The 21947-nt window shown below is 39.5% G+C and overlaps 1 protein-coding gene and 1 long non-coding RNA gene across 3 annotated transcripts in view; both read left to right on the forward strand.

Moving 5' to 3' along the window:
• CHST9 (carbohydrate sulfotransferase 9) overlaps positions 1-21947 on the forward strand; it is a 234385-nt gene that overhangs the window by 44676 nt on the left and 167762 nt on the right. The gene's annotated exons all lie outside the window — the stretch shown is intronic.
• LOC111096789 lies at positions 85-4023 on the forward strand. The gene is made up of 3 exons (XR_005362543.1): positions 85-315; positions 809-864; positions 3936-4023. It is a non-coding gene; the product is annotated as an uncharacterized LOC111096789 (long non-coding RNA).

The raw sequence follows: 21947 nt of genomic DNA on the forward strand, positions 1-21947 counted from the left end.
CAATCACTTGTCAGCTATGGAACTGCTGACCTAATAGAAGCACTAGGGGTGGTGCAGGGGTGGGGGCAGGGTTAGCAGGCACAGAGGACCCAGAGCAGAACAGTTATATCTACAGGAAAGATGTGGTAATGGTAAAGGCCAGTTCAGGATAAATCACAAGAATGGGTCACTTTCCACCAGCTAACTGTTGAAATCTGCAATTTGGTGCCTTCTTCCTCTAGGTAGAATGTTAGTGCTAAATAGAATACCTAAAGGCACAGTACATAAGTGTTTTGTATGTGCAATAAGATGTGGTGAGGACCCTATCATAACAAGGTCAGAATCTCAGCTTTAGAAAAGAATTTATAGATCATCTTGTACATGATCTATTTTTTTTAATATAAATCGATTATATAGCTCTCCTGTTTAAAATGTTTTGGTTATATCTCATTCTTTTCAACAAAAAAATCCTCCCTGGGACCCACAGAGCTGTGTGCTCTGCCTGCCTCCACTGCCTCACCCTCCCCTCAAAGTGCTTCCGGTGTCACCCCTCGTCTCCCAGCACACCAAACCCTTTGCCAAGTCCGAGCTCTCAACTCTCACCATTTCAGAAGCTGGGATGCTCTTCTCCCAACTCTCACCTGTCCTGGCTTAGCTCAGATGTCACCTGCTTTGATCAAAGCAGCCAATCAGCCAAGCACCCCCATAGCCAATCAGTCAGGAACCCCCATCTTATTCACTTCCATCACAGAAATGATCATAAGCAGCAATTGCCTCGTTTTGTTATTTGTTCACGTGTTCATTGTCTGCATCGGGTGCTGTTTTACAGGCTCCATGAAACAGGGACCTTGGTGTCCCCATTCCACAGCATGGGACATGTGTATGGTAGGTGCTCAGTAGTTTTGGTGTAGGGGTGGATACATAACGTTTCTTTTGATTCTTCAACATCCAGCCAAAGGACTACATGGACTGCGTTTGAGTATTTCTGAGGACAAAGAATCTACTACTCCTCAAGACATCCACTCAACTTTATAGCCACCTCCTTAGAAAGTTCCATATGTTAAGTCAGAACTTGTCTCCTTAAGTTATGCTTACTCATCCTAGCTGTGTCGCTGGCACTGGCTCACCTTGCTTCCATGACATGGCCAGATCATTTTTATGGCAAATGAAACCCTAGCTTTTTTAACTACTTTGTGAGAAGATGATCCAGGTCCCTCTTCTCTGAACCATTAACACTTACTCTTTATTTCTTTTAAAATATGATGTACCTTATTCTTCTATGAAACCTGTGTTAGAAATATAATCCGCAATCCATTATGAAATAGTGAAGTTATATATACATATTTTAAATATGCAACGTAATGAAAATCAAACAGATCCTACCAAATAGCTTATGTTATTTCTTTTCTTGAGATTTTCCAGAATCAAATTTAGTCTCATCTATTCCAAATTAAAATTGTTCCCTGGATTTATCCAACATTGTAAAAATCTATCTAAACAACTTCTGAGCATTTTGTATTCAGGACCATTTTTTAAAAATTTAAACTAAAAAGAAAACCAAAAAACAAAACCAGTTAACTCTTTTCTCCCTGCAGCCCCCCCTCCAACTGTGACAACTGCCAATCTATTCTCTGTATCTGTGAGTTTGGGTTTTTCTTAATTTTTTTCTATTCCACATATAAGAGAGATAATATAGTGTTAACTTCTCTCTTCCTGACTTAATTCATTTGCTTAATACCTTCAAAGTCCATCCATTTTACAAATGGCAAGATTTCACTATTTTTATTGCTGAGGAATATACTTTATTCGTTCACTGTTGGATATTTAGGTTCTTTCCATACCTTGGCTACTGTAAATAATGCTACAGTGGACAAGGGGGTACATGTATCTTTTTGGACCAATGTTTTTGTTTTCTTTGGAGAAATACTCAGAAGTGGAATTGCTGGATCATACGGTAATTTCATTTTTAAATATTTGAGGAGCCTCCATACTGTTTTCCATAGTGGTTGCACCAATTTAAATTCCCACCAGTGGTAAACAAATGTCCCCTTTCCTCCACATCCTTGCCAACACTTGTTATTTCTAGACTTTTTATAAGCAGCCATCCTAATAGTTGTGAGGTGATATCTCACTGTGGTTTTGATTTTCATTTCCCTGAGGATAATGATGTAGAACATCTTTTCATGTGTCTGTTGGCCATCTGTATGTCTTTGGAAAAATGTCTATTTAGATCTTCCCATTTTTTAAATTATTGGTTTTTTTTTTTGTTGTTTTTGTTGTTTTTTTTTTGTTTTTTTTTTTTTGTTTTTTTTTTTTTGCTATTGAGTTGTTTGAGTTCTTTATATATTTTGGAGTTCTTATTAGATATATGATTTGAAAGCATTTTATCTTATTCAGTTGGTTGCCTTTTCTTTTTTTTTTTAAGATTTTATTTATTTATTTATTCATGAGAGACACAGAGAGAGAGGCAGAGACATAGGCAGAGGGAGAAGCAGACTCCCTGCAAGGAGCCTGGTGTAGGACTCAATTCCAGGGCCCCAGGATCACGACCTGAACCAAAGGCAGATGCTCAACCACTGAGCCACCCAGGTGCCCCAGTAGGTTGCCTTTTCATTTTGTTGATGGTTTCCTTTGCTGTGCAGGTTTTTAATTTGATATGGTCCCACTTGTTTATTTTTATTTTGTATTTTGATTTTGGTGTTAGATTTAAAAAATCATCCAAGATGTATGTCAAGGAGCTTACCACCCTCTGTTGTCTTCTAGTTTTATGGTTTCAAGTCTCGTATTTAGATCTTTAACCCATTTTGAGTCAATTTTTGTGTATGGTGTAAGGTAGTGGTCTAGTTTCTTTCCTTTGCATGTGGCCATCCAGTTTTCCCAACACCAATTGTTGAAGAGACTATCTTTTTCCCATTATATATTCTTGCCTCCTCTGTTGTGAATTAATCAACCATGTAGGCATGGGTTTATTTATGGGCTTTCTATTCTGTTCCATTGATTTATGTGTCTGTTTTTATGCCAGTACTATACTGTTTTAATTACTTTAGCTTTGTAATATAGTTTGAAATCAGGAGTGTGAAGCCTCTAGCCTTGTTTTTCTTTTTCAAGATGGCTTTGCCAAGACCAATAATTTCTTGACTTTCTATTGGTAGTATTTTTGTATGATTACCTTAAACAGAAACTTGTTTGACTTTTCTATCATACTTTTAAGTAGACATTTTTTTCTGATTTCTACTAATTTCTTTCTGATTTACAGAAAATAAGAAAATAAATAAGTAGTGATATCTGAATTTAGTATGGGGTTCAACATTAGCATCTAATCTAAGAATTATCATAGCTAACATATGAATTATCATAGCTAGCATAGGAAGGAATCATATAGCTATAATCCCACCTTCTCAAAACTCATGGTCACCAATCCAGGCTCTGTAGGACTGATATCCAATATACTTAGCTTGAAAAGTATGTTCCTTTTGGTCAGTGATGTGGACTTCCTGTAGGTCAGTGTTCTGTTCTGATCCTACATGCTACTATCAACGGCACCAGAGCCAAAACAAATAGCTATTTTTAATATTTTCTTCTGCTAATGCACAATAAACACCATTAGGTCCAGGTTATGTTTTAACCCTTGTACATGTGTATGAAAGTAGAATATAGTAGCTACAAGCTTCTGGTTTCAGGCAAAGTAGAGCCACCTTATTGTTGTTTTTTCTCTGACAGTTGCTTTAGGACCTCATAAGCAAACTGGTCTCATGCTTTGGTATTTTTAAGGAGACTTGATCTTGCTTTTTTTCAAACTAAGTATATTTTGTGGCATATAAAGTTTTGAAACTAGATTGGATTGACATAATTCTTTTCTCAGGAGCCTCTCTGATGAGAAAGTATATTCTTTTCTTCCAATCAAGCTGTTCATCCTGATTGTGATGTTGCTCTATTGAAATTGTATTTTCTCCCAGGGGATCTTTGTATACCTGAACTGGATGGAGCAAAGCTACTTACAACATGGAATGACTTTATGCTTACAGTCAATCATGTACTCAGGAAAATAAAATTGCTTTTCTTTTTTTAAAAAAATCATTCATTTGATTTACTTCTTCCACTTTTGATGAGGATAGCAACCACTTTTTTAAAGATTTATTTATTTATTTATTTAAGGGGGATGGCAGCACAATGGGGTGGGGCAGAGAGAGGGGGGTAGGGAGAGAGAATCCCAAGTACACTCCATGCAGAGTGCAGAGGAGCCAGGACCCTGAGATCGTGACTTGAGCTGAAACTGAAAGTTGGACACTCAACCAGCTGTGCCACCCAGGCACCCCTACAACCATTTTTAAAAAATCAAATGAGCACATGCTCCCTCTGCTCATCTCTGGATACCTCCGTATACTGTCTTTTTTTTTAAGATTTTATTTATTTATTCATGAGACAGAGAGAGAGAGAGAGAGTGGCAGAGACACAGGCAGAGGGAGAAGCAGGCTCCATGCAGGGAGCCTGACGTGGGACTCGATCCCGGGTCTCCAGGATCAGGCCCTGTGCTGAAGGCGGTGCTAAACCGCTGAGCCACCTGGGCTGCCCCGTATAGTGTCTTTTTTATGTGATTTTTACCCATTTCAAGGCCTTTGTGTTAGCTGTTCTCTCTTCCTAAAATATGTTTTCCTTGGCTGTTTCCATTGCTGGCTTTTTTATTATTATTATTATTCAGGGTACAGTTGAACTATCACCTTCCCTCAGCATCCTGTGTAAAATAGATATCCTCCAATGTTTTCTCTCCCAGCCCTGTGTTTATTATTCTGTAATGTGGCTTTATGGCACTTTTCCCACCTGTAGTCATGTTTTATGTTTTTTACATATAGTCTACTTCTCTCAATAAGGTATAAGCATCTTGAGGTAAGGAAACTTATATGTTGGTCACCAGGGTATCTCTACCCCTTCTCCCTACCTTTCAGGTCCTGATTCAGTCCTCACTTCATTATGTCCCCTTAGTGCCCTCCAAATTCAGTGTTTATTCCTATTCACCCCACTCCCTGTAACCTGCTTCTCCCAGGGGACTTTGCCTGGCCTTTTAACCCAAGCCTTCTGAGTCTCCTGTATTCCTGGGTGCTTTTGCCTTATACTCCAGAAGCCATACTACTAGAAATGAAGCAGTATTGGTTGTCACAGTTGCTTAAAATTTTCTGAAATTGAATATTCAGTGGCCAACCTTTGCTACAGTGTCAATTGAATCAACATCATAGATGTTTAAAAATCTAGTAATAAGTTTAATATATTTGTTTCCAAATATGTTTTCAGCACAGGTAAAGAATAATGCTATTGCTTTAGCTTAGCACTTACCCTCTTCAGAGTACTGTCCCCTGCTTCTGTTTCTTTTAGGGGCTCCTTTTCCTCTCCTACATTATCTATGGAGTTATAGCAGAAACTGCAATATTGCAATGGAACTTCATCTGTCCATTGACAGGCACCTAGCCGATGCTGGGTCCATCATTTATAGTATACCACACATCATGGTGACAGCAAATTACTAGTCCAAGGGATGGGTGGCCGATGCGAGCTTGGACAATGATTCCCTTTCTTGGGATTTCAGTTTTCAATACCAGAAGAATGGGCTCAAGTGCCTAACCCGTATGATACAAAATTCAGAAGTGTATGTGACTATTCCCTACCACATGGGCCAGAGGAGCTGAAGATACTAAGCTGGAGAGAGAAAGAAAAAAGCAGTCAGGAGGAGAAGAGTAAGTTGTAGACAGAGCCTCAGTAAGTGTTTGGGTTCCTGAACTAGCTTCTTCCAAGATTCAACACTGCTGCTGCCTGGTGTACTTCAGATGGCTTGTAGGGGCAGAGACTTTTTCTATTCTTCCCTTCTCGGTTCTTTGGCTGACCTAATAATTAAATTGACATTAAAGAGATTAACAGGAGAAAAAAATTGAATTTCATCTGTATTAGAACCCCATAAAAATATGAGACTCAAAGAAATGACCAAAGAAGGCAGCTTTATTTTTAAGTTCATTCTTTGTTGTTGTTTTAAATTGTTTAAATTCAATTTAGTTAACATGTAGTGTGATATTTCCAGGGGTAGAATTTAGTGATTCATCAGTTGCATATAACACCCAGTGCTCATTTCATCAAGTGTCCTCCTTAATGCCCATCCCCCAGTTACCCCATCCCTCCACCCACCTCCCCTCCTGCAACCCTCATTTTGTTTCCTGGAGTTCGGCATCTCTTATGGTTTGCCTCTCTCTCTATTTTCATCTTGTTTTATTTTTCCTTCTCTTTCCCTATGATCATCTGTTTTGTTTCTTAAATTCCACATATGAATGAAATCATATTGTATTTATCTTTCCCTGACTTATCTTGCTTAGTATAATATATTCTAGTTCCATCAATATTGTTGCAAATGGCAAGATTTCATTCTTTTTTGGTGGCTGAGTAATATTCCAGTGTGTGTGTGTGTGTGTGTGTGTGTGTGTGTACCTCGCATCAAGAAGGCAGCTTTTATAACTTAGACAATAAATTTGTGAAGAATTGACAAGAGAAAAGGGTTTGGGCCTCGGGTAGTAAATCGATGAAGATGTAACAATGTTTGTTTATATGATCTTCTCAGCCCTAAATTCCCTAACTCTGGTGGTAAGGGTGACTTCTACCCTCCTGGTGCAGGGAGGGTACCTTTTGCATGGGAGTTATATTTTCTGGTTTCAGGGAAACCGTGGAAGGTCCTTCCTGCACCAGCTATTTCTTCCTTTTTTTTTAAAGATTTTATTTATTTATTCAAGAAACAGATAGAGAGAGGCAGAGACACAGGCAGAGGGAGAAGCAGGCTCCATGCAGGGAGCCCGTTGCAGGACTCAATCCCAGGTCTCCAGGATCACACCCCGGGCTGAAGGTGGCGCTAAGCCCCTGAGCCACCTGGGCTGCTCTCTTCCTCGTTTTTAAATTGAAGTATAGCTGACCTACAATGTTATTAGTCCCAGGTATACAACATAGTGACAATTTTGTAGCGCCAACTGTTCCATATGTTAGTTTTAATTCAAAATAGTCAGTATACTAAAGTGGCATACTTTGGGGTGACATACTGTGAACCTCTATAGGCTCACATTGGATTTCTGTCACTTGTGGCTCAAACCGTCCTAACAAATCCACTCTGGCTTTCACATCTTCATCTTCTTTCCCACCCTCAGTAAGTAGCCATCTTTCTCAAAATGGGAACTGGAGCTTAAAGGAACCTCATGAAGGACCCCATTAGCTTTATTCATCTCTAAGGGGAGGGCAAAGGGGCAGGTGGCACAGAACAATCCTCCTTCATTGTTTTGATGCATTTATGCCATGGACTGCAGGATGCTGCCTCATTCACTGCTGTGCCCTAGTGTCTAGAACGGTATCTGGCATGTCGTGGATGCTCAACAAGTCCTTGCTGAATGAGTCAACCCATACCAAGAGCCACGCTCAACTGAACTTAGAAGGCAAATGAGGCTGGCACTTAATTTTGGATTTTTCAGAAGTTACAGTGTTTGGTTTAGTGGAGATTTTCTCCAGGGATATCCTGGAATGTCTTCCTTGAGGTTAGGAATGTGTGGCTTGGAGAGGCTATACCCTTGTGCAATGTGCCTCTTCATTCAATATGAGGTTTCTGAGATTTATTTATATTTACATATTACACCTCGAATTCATTAACCCAACTACCATATAATATTTCATCATGTGAATATGCCGTAATTGATTTGTCCATTCCCCAAATGGTGTGCATAAAAGTTGTTTCTAATTTTTTGCCATCACAAAACTTCCTACTAAGAACATTCTTGTATGAAATCTTTGTTTGCATGTTTGAGAGTTTTTCTGTAAGGGCTCAAATTGCATGTTCTTCAAAATAACATCCCCTTCAAGATTCTGTGATTCCATATTATATCCTCTCTTTTCACACAAATGAAAATTAGGACTTCTTAAAATACCACTAATGTTCAATGATAAATCTTGTAAAATAGATACAGAAATATTAATTTGGATACACAGATTTCTGTTCAGAATTATGGATAGAAAGATACAAATATAGAGCCCAGAGCCTGTTCTCACAGTGCTTCTTGCTTATTGGTATGCCAACAGAGTAGTTAGCAGTTCATTGAGAATCAATTAAAATAATTACTAGGTCATTAGTGTGGACTTTGAGTGTGAGTGTAAAGACCTCACTCACTAAATAATTAATGGCGACAGGCAGGTTAACTCCTATTGGTATTGATTTGGCATATAATATCACCTAGTCCAAAATTTCTCATTTTCCTAATAAAAATAAACTCAACTGCTAAAACATCATCTCATCCCAGCTTCCTCCTTTTATAAAGGAGCAACTGAAAGGCTTAATTTTGTGTAGCCGAAAATAACAAAACTGGCACTAAAACATGATTCATGATAACTGCATATTTTCCATACTCTACTTTTCCCCTTTCCCTTTTGGCTTTTTCCTCCTGCCTTTCTCTTGAGATCCAAGAGGACTCATGATACTTGAATTACTCGTTTCTTTCCTAAAGTGTCTTGGACATAGCCATTCCAAAATCCAGTAGAGAAGTCCAGCAACCGGATGCATCACCAGGAGCAAGGATATGGTTTCTGTTCCTGGATTGAAAAATCTGCCTGAGCAAGAGAAAACCTTTAGTATTGTAACAACCCCAGACTTCTAAAGAAAGTTCACCAGAGCAGAACCAATGTCTTTGGGAGCACTGTATTCTACATTGCTTTTCAACTGTAGCTTTCAAGAGTAAATCAAGCAACTAAGAGGTTGGGTGGAAAGCTTCATGGTATCCAGTTCATCACAGGTTAAAGAGCTGTAAGACTTAAAAAGCAGAGATTGTTTCTAAATAAAATGATTTAGTTTTCATTAAGTGTTTTCTCTTGTTTCCCTGAGTCACAGATTATCAAAAGTGATACTGAATTTTTTATGAGATTGAAAGTAAATATGTTTGTGCTAATCAAACAGAATTAATCGCTGGTCTCCCCTTTACTGTTCACCATCTTTTAGCTCCATGTCTCATGGAGTGAATCACATAGGTTGTAAACATTTGCTTTCATCTCCCCAGCTGGAAGCCCGCTGGGGGTCAGGACCACAGTGCCTGGAGCATAGGAGACACCAATTAAGACTTCAATGGAAAGAATTGGGAATGAGATTCCAAAAACATAGAAGAGCAGACAGTTTATGCAGGACTCACAACACATCCATCTTTGGTGTCATCATAACCTTCCAGTACTGTTTGTGAACTTTGTAGCTCTAGATATTTCATTTTGCCTCTTTTGAAGAATCAAACAACTTTTGAGTGACTATCATGCAAAACAGTCACATAGAGATATATGTATAACCCCCAAATCATTTAATTAATGATTATCACATTAATGGAGTTGTATCTTCCCAACAGAATAGTTATATGCACTGGCCAAACTTCTCCAACTCTTCTAGGCTCAGTATTGGGGGAAAAAAATACACTTTTCATCGAGTCACATAATGAATTTAAATATTCTTGTGGGAGTGTTTTGCTCAGGTTGTGAAGAAGCCTCATCAACTAACTGTTCACAAAGGATTGCATTTCATGGTGTCATTCCTCAAGATCAGTCTGGTTGTCTGTTTTTATCTCTGGCAACTACAGATTGTGATAGAAAATTACGTGAGACAGTTTAGTACAGGATAAATGGATGGGCTCTTAATGATGCCTGGCAATCCTATGTTCCCTATTAAACTTTTTCTCTCCTGTTTTCCAGAGAGACAGTTTCCGAAATGTTACTTTCTCTTTAGCCACCCCCCCCCAGCACATTATCTCCCCATGTCTCTCTGCAGATTGCCCCTCCTCCTCCTTCACAGAAAAGTGATAGCATCAAAGGAAACTCTCGGAGCTTCCTTCTAACAGTAGTACTAACAGAAGTAGGCTTCTCTACCTCCATGCCATCTCTGGCTCTTCTCTCAGCTTCTTACTTCCTCCTTATCCCTCTCCTCCATCTTCCTCCTTCTCATCTCACTCAGATTCTGTCCGCCAGTGCATCTGCTTCTTCAGTGATCTCCCCTGTCCTCTATGTATTCTCTCTTCCAGTGTCTTCATCGCTTTCTCCATCACATCCTTATATCTGTATTTCTACATGGTTCAATCTGATCCATCTAAAATAACACAAGTCAGATGTCTAGTCTTTCAACCACAGTTTCTCTCTCCCCCTAGTCTACTTCCTCCCCTTTAACTTATTTAAAGAATTTTGTGGAATCACCATCTCCACTTAATTCTCTCTCCTCACCCTGCCCTCACTGTGGTCTGCCCCCATCAACCACTAATCCCGGTAACCTGCCTGCCATACCATCCTCTAAGTCCTACCCAGTCCTCATCTGGGCTCTCAGCAGCATGAGATAGTAGCAGCCTTCAAATGCCACTTTTCTCCTAAGCTCCATGAGGGCAGACTCTTCGAGTTTTCCTGCCTCTCTCTGGCTGTGTTCTCTCTTTGGCTGCCCCTTAGATGTGGATGTTCCCCACCCTTGGCCTTCTTTTCTTGTCACTCTGCATACTTTTCTTGTATAGTTCCATCTGTAACCTGATTCCCCACAGTTTCTACAGGGCCATCTGCTTCCTGGGCAGCTGTATTTCAATGCCCTGCAGATTCCTTAAACTCAGTATATACAAAGCCGAACTCTTCACTTTTCTCCAATGTCTGTCCCATTTCACTATTGAGGCAGTTGCCTCCCCTAAAGACTATGTTTCCATTTGGGATGCATCCACTTTCCTTATTCCTCCTCCTGAGTGAAGGCTCTTCCGCTCTCCCCCCACCCACCCATCCCTGCCCCATGGGCTCTTGGGCCTAAACTCCATGATTTGGCTGTCAAAGCTCTTTGTGAAATGACCCGTGTTTACCTCTCTAGGTTCATGTCTGCTCATGTTCTGTTTATTCTCCAGCTGTATTACATTTCTTCCTGTTCTTGAACTGGCCATCAGACATGTCAATCCCAGGCCTCTGCATGTGCCTCTGGAAGCATTTCCTGTGTCTCAGACATTTAAGTGGCTCATCCCATGTGCACCCTGTACTACCCCATGAAAGCACTCATGGTGGTGAATTGGGAGTGTTTGTTACCGTGCTGGCCACCTTTAAACCACTAGTCCATGAGATCTATGAGAGTGGCAGTAGCAGCCTGTTCCCTGCTGCATCTGCTGTGCCCTGAATGTGGTTCCTTTGGCCAGGGTAGGTAGGACTTTGCTAACTTGTGGAAAAAATCGAGTAAGAGATTTTGGAAAAAAAAAAAATACTAGGACATGCCTTCTCTCTCAGGTGCATATATGTCAGCCTCTCAGCTTGTGTAACCATGAAAATGACATATTCCGTCAGTGCCTGTGAGAATCCACCATAGGATACCATGGAAAGAAAAGTTCATGATCATACGCTGTCATGGCGACATGCTTCTGCAAAACTTTATAATGCATCATTTTAGTGATGATGTAGTTAAATTTTAGTACAATTTAATTTTATGGCTTTTATCTAATAAAAAAGGGTTTAACTTGTATGTTAGTTATTACACTTCTGTTCTTTTACTCAGTGCCCTCACTTCTCTTATTTTCTCAATTTTACCCTTTTGAAATTTCTTTGTTTTCCAGAACACTCACGAGGGGAGTCCATCTGTGTGGCACACAGCACAAAATTGTTATCCACGGGGTTGGGTTGGGTGAGTCAGTTGGGCATCCAGCTCTCAATTTCAGCTCAGTCATGACCTCAGAATGGTCGCCATAAGTTGGGTTCTGTGCTCAGAGTAGAGTCTGCCTCTCTCCTTCTCCCTCTGCTCCTGTGCTACATGCTCTTTCTAAAATAAAGAAACAGATATTTTTTTAAAAAGTTATTATCCACAATATCAGTGATTTTTTAAAAGCCAATAAAGAAGAATGTGGGAGCAGAGCTGACATCAGTGACACAGACAGCTATCATATCTGGATGTTTCCCATTTGTTTGGACCCCATCTCAGAGAAAGAACAAAATCATCCTGTGCAGATGCCATTTTCTTCTTTCAGATGACATTTAGCTGTTGTGTGGGCGGCTGCTGGCTACATAGTTAGTTAAGAATCTTGATGGAGGGAGAATTTTCCTCATTAATTTTTCAAAAATTGAGAAGGCCAGATATCGACATCAAAAATAGTTTAGATATATTCAGAGAGGAAGCGATGGAGAGGCAAAATGTCCAGCTTTCCATGCTGTGGCTGTGCACTGCACGCAGTGCTCGTGGAAATGCCTAAATGTGCTCTCAATGAAAACATTACAATGATAAATGTAGAATTCCAGAATGCTTATTGTATACTGTGTGGGCAAAGTCACAATTAATAGTTGTTGTTTGCAGATGGAAAACAATAGACATAAATATTTATATATTGTATAGTCCTAGGAACATCTCTCAAATTATTTTAATAACTGATTTATCATGAATTATTAGTTCATATAAATTAGGCTCACACAACTATTTATTTCTCATAAAGCGAAATATACTTAAAAATACAAATGATTTTTATCATAAGATATTTGCAGTGGTTTCCTAACTGACTGCTGCATAATAATTAGCTAAGAAAGACATGGTGACACTAAAATTCTCAATTTAAAAAATCTTTAGATGCACAAAGCCAAAGAATATCTAGGAGTAGGAGAAAAGAATAGCAGCCAGCTTTCACACACTCAATAAACCAATGTAGGTTTTACTAAGCCTTCTTTTAAGTTTGCTCAGGAGAGAGACAAATCCATAAAGCAGTCAGGCTGCTTATGATCACGCTGCCAGAAATATACTGTAAACAATGAAATTGCCTCTGAATTTTGGACTCAGGATTTTATGATTGACATTAAGGGTCAGTGCCTGCATTTTAGATCCATCCCCAGAAGCAATTCAATAATCAACAGAAATCAGAAGTCCATTCACTGAACCACTGGCAGAAAATTAGGTAGAGACTCCCAGTTTGCTTTGGATCAAAGGTATGTCCGATAACCTACAGCCAAGGAAAAAGACATAACTGCAGCCTGAAATCCTGTATTCAAAAAGTGAGATGCTATGTTTTTGGAAAAGCTATAAAGAGTTATGAGCAATCTAGAATGGCTGAGAAAATGGTGATGTAGTTAAATAGAAAATGGGTTGTAATGGAAAAATCTAATAGGTTTTAATTCTATTTCTCATCCTTCTGAAATATTTTACATCAACTTGATTGAGCTTGTAATAGCAGGTGTGCATTTGAAAAAATCTGAACAAATTCAAATTATACTATGGCAATACCCATTGAAATTTAAATATCATAAGTCTTTTTTAGTTCACAGCAACAGGTAGGCAGCTTTTCTCTTCTGTATCTCTTGCATTTAAATTTCATGCTTTTACAACTGGCGAGCATCAGGTTGTCCTTGATTTCTGCCAAGATGCCAAGTTAACTTGGCTGATGTTAGATTCCAGAAGGCAAAGAGCCTTCTTCCCTGAAGCAATTTCTGATTAAGAAGAAAATGAGATCTCAGGTGTATTTTTAGCATCTGGAATTCCTAAATATTCATTTATTCAGTTCTGACCATGGGGACCCTTTGGGTTGTTATATTTTTTTGTGTGTACAGCGAATAGCACTACTACATGAATCATTATATTGACTTCAAACAACTGTGTTGCCATTCCTTCCAGAAAGCTCCCTTGTAAGGCTCATATAACTTCATAAAGGCATACATCTTTCCACATTTGTACTCTCTGAATATTCATGTGAGTAATTGATGGCCAAGGGCTGCAGAAAGGAGAGAGGATTCCTGAGAACTGGATTTGTGGTTAGGCAACATGATATTTCACCTGCCTGGCCCAGTATGAAACACAAAGATCCTAGGTATGTCATGGTAGTGGTGACTTGCAAAGAGGAGTCTTGTTGCCCGACTCTGGCCATCTTGCCAGATCCTAACAGACCATATTCTTGATGTCAGTGCATAAAAATGGCATCTTCTATTGCCACAATATTTATGTCTACTTCGGAGCAAGCTGCTCACCAGCAATTCTGAGAACTAATAGGGTGTCCTGGGGAAATGAGTAAATCTTCCCTTGTTTTTGACATTTCTCCCCATTACCTCTTAGCCCTCCCCCAGACTTCTTCATTCATTTTGCTGTGTTCCTGCAGTTTAGTTAAACTAAACTCAGGACATGTTATTCTGTCTTTGTGGTACTGTAGACTATCTTTTCAACAAAGGTAATTTCTATTTTAAACAGCCCACATAATTCTAAAAGATTCACTAGGGTGCGACTGAATACTAAAGCCTTTTGCCAGGTGACTATGCCTTGGGGAAAAGGAAATAATCAGACTTTGTGGGGATTACAGGACACTGGTTCTGAATTAACACTAATTTCAGAAGACTTAAAATGTCATTGTCAGAGTAGGGGGTTGGGTGATGAATGATGTTTGTAGCTCAGGTCCATGTCACAGCGAGTGGGTCATCTCGAGCCCATCCTGTGGTTATTTCTCCAATTCCAGGATGTGTAATTGGAACAGACATACCTAACCCTTGGCAGAATTTCCACGTTGAGGATGCTAAGAAATAGGTATCAGGAAAGAACTTTACCCAAAAACTGTACATTATTTCCTAACAGATATATATCTTAGAGAGGAAAATAATGATTGACGACCACCAAGGGAGCTCACATGAGTAGCTTGTGGCCTTGGCTGAGGCCTGAGGCCCACCTGGATGTGCCTCCTGACCTAAAACATAAGGAAGTTATACAATTGTTCGGGTTGCCTTTCAGCCCTAAAAATGCTGATATTTTGATTCACTTACAACTCATTTCTTTCAGCATTTCTTTTCCTTGAGTAGTCAAACTGGAGATATATTGGGCTCATATCTATTTCCAAATAACCAAATAAAGTTATTCTCTAACCAAATAAAAATGGCCTTGGCACGCCTGCACATTTTCAGTGATCGATTGTTCAATAAACGCTGATATTTTCCTACACTCTTTTGTTTCCATGTACATCAAATTCGCCTTTTCCCCTTCTTCTCGAAGCCTCACCTCTTCGTTGTGGAGTTCTTGCTAGCTTGACATGAAAAATGTGCATTCGTAAGTCTAATGGATAATTACATCAAGGAGGGAGGGAAATTATATAAATTTCAAATTCAGAATAATTACCTAAGTCTTAACTATAACTAGTCATAACATAATTACTTTTTTTTCTTTGACTATTTTTTATCGTTCTGCATATACCAGGCTGATTTTTCATTAACTTTTCATGCTGTTTGTAACTCTATTCCAGTTTGCATTTGGCTTTGCGAGAGAGCTTTGAATAGAGCTCCACTCACAATAGAACACAATATTGTACAGCTTTAATATAAGACAAAGGTTCTTACTGAAGTTGTAGGAACAACATTTTTATTAAGATTAGTTCAGTGAATGAAAGGGACAGGCCTGCCCCCATCTGGGATCATATCTTGGCAGTAGCAAAATTTCTGAGCAGTTTGGGATGGTAGATCAATTTTTAAACATTTTATAATAAATTTATCTGATTCATTCATTTTCAACACATTAAAACATTTGCTCTTCAGTAATTATAACACATGGAGGACCAAAGCAGTGGATCTGACTATACTATCCTCTGCTCTTACTTCTCTGGGTTGTTAGAGAGTGATAATCTTTGGTTCTCTCCTCAAACACAACTTCCCAGCACCCAGGAGTAAGCCATATTGACACAAACATGTTAGAAAAACACTGAGAGGTATTGTGTAAAACTGTGGGTTTTCAGTGACAGAAATCGATCTCCATGGAAAGTTAAACCAATAGATAAATAGATGCCTTCAACAAGAGACTTTCTTAGCATCATGCAGCCACTAGAAAGTCCACAGTGGTTTCAGAAATGGCTAGATCTAAACTTCCAGCAGCAGCCTTATCTGGACTCTCTCCACTGCTATCTTCCTCACTTGGCTGTGCTTTCCTCCTGCACAGCACCATCGTAGGCAGGCTCCTGAATCTGATGGCAGAGATATCCAGGGGAAAGTCCAGGCTTTTACTATCCTGTGGATAGTATTTGCAAAGATGGGACTCTTTATCCCCTGATGCTTATATTAGTGACTGAAAATGGACTCTGATCCATCCTGCTGGGGTCTTCTAACCCACATACTAGTTTTTTGTTTGTTTGTTTGTTTTTAATGAAAATAAATATTCTGACCCAGCCTGTTACAGACCTTCTTGTGTCTCATGGTAAGTGACAATTGACAGCTTTATGCCCCAAAGGGGGTGGGAAGCATAGAGGCTGTGCCACAAAAAAAGGGCATGAAGGAAGGTTTTAAAACTGTACCTGACATCCATGATACCACATCCAGTCGGATAGTGGTGGAGTCGCCCAGCTTTTGAAGGAACTCACCAAGTGACTTCAGAATTCACAACCAGAAATGACTCTGTGGGAGTCTTCCTATCTCTAGGACAATCCTGAGTTTCTGAAGTCCCTAGAACCACTATTTCCTTCAGTGGCTCTTTCCTCTTCAGACATGTTACATGAAGTCAGCATTGTTTACCTCTTTTTGTACTCATGACAACCCCATGAGATAGACACCATTATGATTCTCAGTTTACAGTGAAGGAAACTGAGTCACAGAGAGGATAAGCAACTTGCTCGTGGACATACAGCTAGAAGTGAAGCAGGGTTTCCCATCCTTTTCAGATCACAGTCACCTGAGAAGCTTTTCTAAAAATATGGATTATCTGCAACATCCCAATTCAGTAGTTGTGGAATTGGTTGGGGGACCTTACAGTTTATGAGAAGGCCAAAGTTATTCTGATGAGTAATCAGGCTCAAGAGCCCCTGATCTCAAGACAAAAAAAGCAGAATGGCAAAGGGCCATAAGATTTTAGTTAGAGGATAAGCAATAGTAAAAAAAAAAAAATAAGAAAAAAATAACTTTTTTTTTGGTATAATTTGTGACAACCTGTTTGTTATATCAGGAAAAGAGCACTTTCTCCTCCAATCATTGCTTTCTTTACCTGTATCCAAAATTTAATCTTAATATAGGCAACTGTTTTCTCGATCAGCCATAGTGAAAAAACACGTTTTTTCTTTGACCGACAATCATTTTTATAATGTGAAATGTAAAACCCCCACGTGATTCTAAATGCTTTTTCTTCTGCTTGGAATACTCTTACCCTTCCCTTCATCTAATTCCTACTTATGCTTCAGTTCCCAGGTTCAGTATCACACCTCTAGGAGGCCTTCCTTGACCTACCTGTTTCTGTTAGCCTCCCTAGATATAATCTCTATCCACACTTTGTAGCAGTTCTCATAATTTGCAAATGTTAATTTACTTGTGTGACCATTTGATAGTCAAGCACAGAATCCCACACTAAATTATAAATGAGTGACCATATTTGATTATTTAGTGCTATATTCTACACTATTCCTGACCCATATTAAATATTTAATAATTCTCTGTTAGATGAATGAATGGGTAGACTCCTTTAAGAAGTCACCAATAATCAGAAAAGATCTTTAAGAAAACACCACCCACCCCTTAATGGAGTTTCTCAAAAAAAAAAAAAAAAAGTGAAGAAAGGCTGGGAAAAACTTAGGGCTTAGAGAACAAGCAGCAAAAGCTGATAAGGAGGCAGTTATCACCTGCAATCACAGTGTAGGCATAAGTAAATAGCCATAAGCTGCAAAAATGGCCAGGGACCCATGGGAAAGGGGCAAGTCAGCAGGCCATTCATTTGCTAGGGAGACAGAGCTAATTCCAGTACAGTTGAATCTGCTGTTCTTGGGAGTATTTTGTTATTGTTGCTTTTTCCACAAAATGTTACAACTACAAAAGACTTTTAATAACACTTATCCAGTAGCCCCCACATGGAAGTCCCCATATCCCTGGTGCTCAGAATCCTGGGAGCTCCTAAACTATGTTCAAAATTTCCGAAAGGCCAGTGAAGCTTCTCTTTCTCTGTAATGTGGCTGGCTGACTGAATAGGAAACAGAAATCCTTTGTGTTTCTTCCAGTCACGTGAGCACTGTGAGGTGATGGGTGTGCATTATTGATTAAAATGAGGAAGTGAATGTAGCTGGTCTGGCCATTCAACCATTGAGAAATACTGAGTTCAAGAGGAGGTAAAATGGGTTTGTTGATTTTCTCCAGAGGCAACTCTCATCAGCCTCATATCCAGAGTCTGTGATTTTTTTCAAGAACCCATGCAAATGTTTAAGTGCTGAAAGACATCGTTGTTGGCCTGTGTGTGTGTGTGTGTGTGTGTACATATATATGCATATATCTATTTATGCATATAAATATGCATTTACATGTAAATATTATAAATGTAAACAGCTAAATCAAAATCAATGCATGATCATGTAAATGCATACAAATCATAACTCAATTGATTTCATTGATTACTGAACAGAAATCATTAATATTTTCATTATGCCTGAAAACTATATAATTTTGGGGTGGGTAGGGTGGGGGTGGAAAGGTAAAGAGGAGTAGTGGCCATTCTGAGGAATAGTGGACAAGGCAGTGGGAATCCTCTGGAGGAACTGAGAGCCCCTTCAGTGGCTGCATGAAGGAAGCCACCAGAGGGGTCTAGTAGCAGAGACAGTATCCCAAGACCATGGCAGCTGGGTCTGGGCTACACAGATGAGCATGGCCTCAGAGGCCTTCATAGGAATTGTAGCCTTCATTACCCGGAGCCAACTGCAGATCTACAGGTTGTTGGTATCATTTTGTTTTCTGCTTATTAAATCTCTTTCTAAAGTATTTTGGTAAGTACTCTTACCTGAAAAGAGCTTTTAAGTCTGGCTTTGAAGTTTGACAACCTGGGTTCAGATCCCACTCGGTCTGTGGAGTTTAAACTCCCTGATACTGAGCTCTCTGAGCCTCTGCTTTCTCATCAATAAAATGGACTATTAATACTTTAATGCTATTTATAGTAACACTAAAAAGAATAAGATATATAATTGGGGTGTATGTAATAAAAGAAACGCAAAACTGATGACAAACCATTATTTGCAGGATAACTTAGCAATTTACCTGTCCTATGAGAGATGTAGGAGAGGTCATATTAGTAGACCCTGAGAGCCATTCTACCCCAGATGATTATTGGAAATCAAACTTGAACTTGAATCAGAATTACTGAAGAGCTTGTTAAAGCACAGACTGGGGTCCCAATTAGAGTTTCAGATTTCACAAGTCTTAGGTGTGACTTGAGAATTGGCATTTCTAGAAAATTCCCAGGTGATGCTGATGCTGCTGGGCTGTCACTGCTGTTTGGGAACCTCTGGTCTAAGGTCACCATTGCTCTAGCGGTTCATGGGTGACAGAATGAGCCTATGACCTAAATTTAGCCCCTGCAGCATGAAGGGATATCTGCTGAAAGACATGGCACACCTGATTTGGGAATGAACAGTGCCCCCTCACTGCTCCCCATCTTTTTTCCCTCTGGGACATTCTGTTTTTGGGTGTGCAGCTTAGAAACAGCAGTGGCTATCTTGTGACCATCTGTGACCATGAAGAAACATGTGTCATCATGACTCTACAGCTGGCCAGAGCAGGGGACTGGAAGAAGTTGGGGCCTGTGATGACTAGTGGCCCTGATGGTACCTGGCCTAGGGCCTGTGCTTCTAATTATGCAAGAAAAATATCTTTACTGTTTCATCCACTTTGAGGTGGAAATTGCTGTTTGTTATAGCCCAAAGTATCCTAATTAACACAAGAATGTCAGAGAACCTGAAACCTATAAGGGAACAGAAAGATTTTCGGTAGAAAAACAAACCCATCACTTCCAAACAAGGAAATGTCAGACACGCAGTGTCAAGCAACAGGAAACAGTAGAACCTTACATTGAACTAAGCGAGAGAAAGCAATGAGGTGAAGGCCAGTAGCAAATTACCAAAACAAAACCTTTTCTAGGTGGCAGAAATGAAACAATCCAGACCAAAAAAACTCAGCTATAAAACTCTAGTGAGGAACTCTACGTTGAACATTTACGCTTTTGCAGTAGGATTTATTTTAATGTGTTCAAACCCTGAGGCAAAAGCTCTGTCTTCTTCCATCTGCCTTCCCAGACCAACCTGGTAATAAATTACTCAACTCTGCTTATCCCTAAATAAAGAAAATTAGACTTCCCTATTTCTCTGCTCAGCCAGGAGCTTCCCCTCCCGCTAATAGATAAGACATGGAGGCCTAACTTCTCTCAGAGGTGCCAAAGGCTCAGAGGCCGGCTGTCCTGGACCATCCCTGATTATGAAGAGAAACATCAAATTGTCAGGCTCACCTAGGTAACCAGGGCACAGCCTTGAGGTTAAAAACAAAACTTGTCAGAATCAATTTTGAAATTCACTAGGAGCCACTGTCAGACACATGAAGTGGCGATGATGAACTGATTCAGATAGAAAGTGTTGGAAGTCAAGCAGCTGGCGTCAGCACCAATTAGAGTATGGCACTGGAGGAGCCAGAGGACACACGGCCACACGCTCCCTTGGAATAAATAGGCTGTCACAGCTACACAGGGGCTGAACAATTAGCTACAATACAGATCTCAGATTAGTCAGAGTTTGCATACTCTTTGCCCATTTCTTTCTAGGTGCAAGACAGCAGGTAGATCCACTCAGTGTTTTGCTGTCTAAAACCCAAAGCAAAAATGAGCAACTTCTCAGCACAATTTAAAATAGCCCAGCTTTGGGCAGCCCCGGTGGCTTTAGCGCGGCCTTCAGTCCGGGGCGTGATCCTTCCTGGAGCTCCGGGATCAGTCCCAGGTCAGGATCCCCGCAGGGAGCCCGCTTCTCCCTCTGCCTATGTCTCTGCCTCTCTCTCTCTCTCTCTGTGTCTCTCATGAATAAGTAAATAAAATATTTTTAAAAATAAAAAATAAATAAAATAACCCAGCTTCTTCAGACTATGAACAAATGCCACTTTCCAGGGTAAAATGGGGACAGTAAATCCCAGGAACCAATAGGCTGTGTCCCATGGGTTTGTAGGAGAAAAAAAAAGGTAGTAGTGCCTTGATTAAGGACTTACTTAATAAGATCCAGCTCCCTGGTGCCCGGAGGCTATCCCAAGTGTGGGCTCGGAGTCTTGATATTGCAGTGCTACCTGCTTTCACATGCTCTGTTTATTTGCTACATAAATCTTGCTGTGTGGTGGGATTTTCTAGAAACACTATTGGCATCTAATTTTGAATACAACTCAAGACTTCTGACCTCATTATCCTGTAATTATCCCTTACTGCCTTGAGAATTATAATATTTTGGTGTGTCTTTGAATGCATGACATCATTGTCCTGTGTAGTGAGGACTGTAGATAGAAGAGTTAGGATGATCATTATACAAAAACAAAAAAAAAATGTAAGATATTGTAGTTTAAAATTTTCCAGAAAAATGAAGTCTCTGCCCCCTTGGCTCTAATAAAGACCAGAATTGAAAACAATGAAAGATTTATATACCCTAATATGAATTATAGTATCTTTATGTTACACCATTTTTATGATTGACAGTTGATTTATCTGTTTCGTGGGATAAGACATGATAATAGGGCATAATTTTTTCAATACCTCCCATGACCCCTTACTCTCCTTTCAACTCCTCCCAAATTACTCAAGTATTTCTCGGTAAACAGTGAAATAATGTTATTTTGAAAAAGAAAAGTATTCTTTGGAAAAGAAAAACACATATTGCTATTTAGATGCATTTTTTCCTTTCCCTCATCTGTCTTCCAATATCGGTAAATATGTAAATGTGCAATCCAAACACTCAATCTCTTAAAGGGACTGTCTGTATTTATCATAAAAACCCTCTGTCAAAATGAAACATCACTTAGTGTTATTCACATATAATTTAAATGCTTAGACTAGGAAAAACTCATTTGGTTATTTTATAATATATCTTCTTGCGTCATGTTATATTCAAAGGTCATAAAGAACTATAACTTAACTGATGATAAAAAAAAAAAAACAACAACAACCTGGGAATGCTGAGTCTTGGCACTCAAGACACCATCTGAGCAGGGACATGTATTTGGAAGTACTT

Source organism: Canis lupus, chromosome 7 (assembly GCF_011100685.1).
Source record: "Canis lupus familiaris isolate Mischka breed German Shepherd chromosome 7, alternate assembly UU_Cfam_GSD_1.0, whole genome shotgun sequence".
Taxonomy (NCBI): Eukaryota; Metazoa; Chordata; class Mammalia; order Carnivora; family Canidae; genus Canis; species Canis lupus.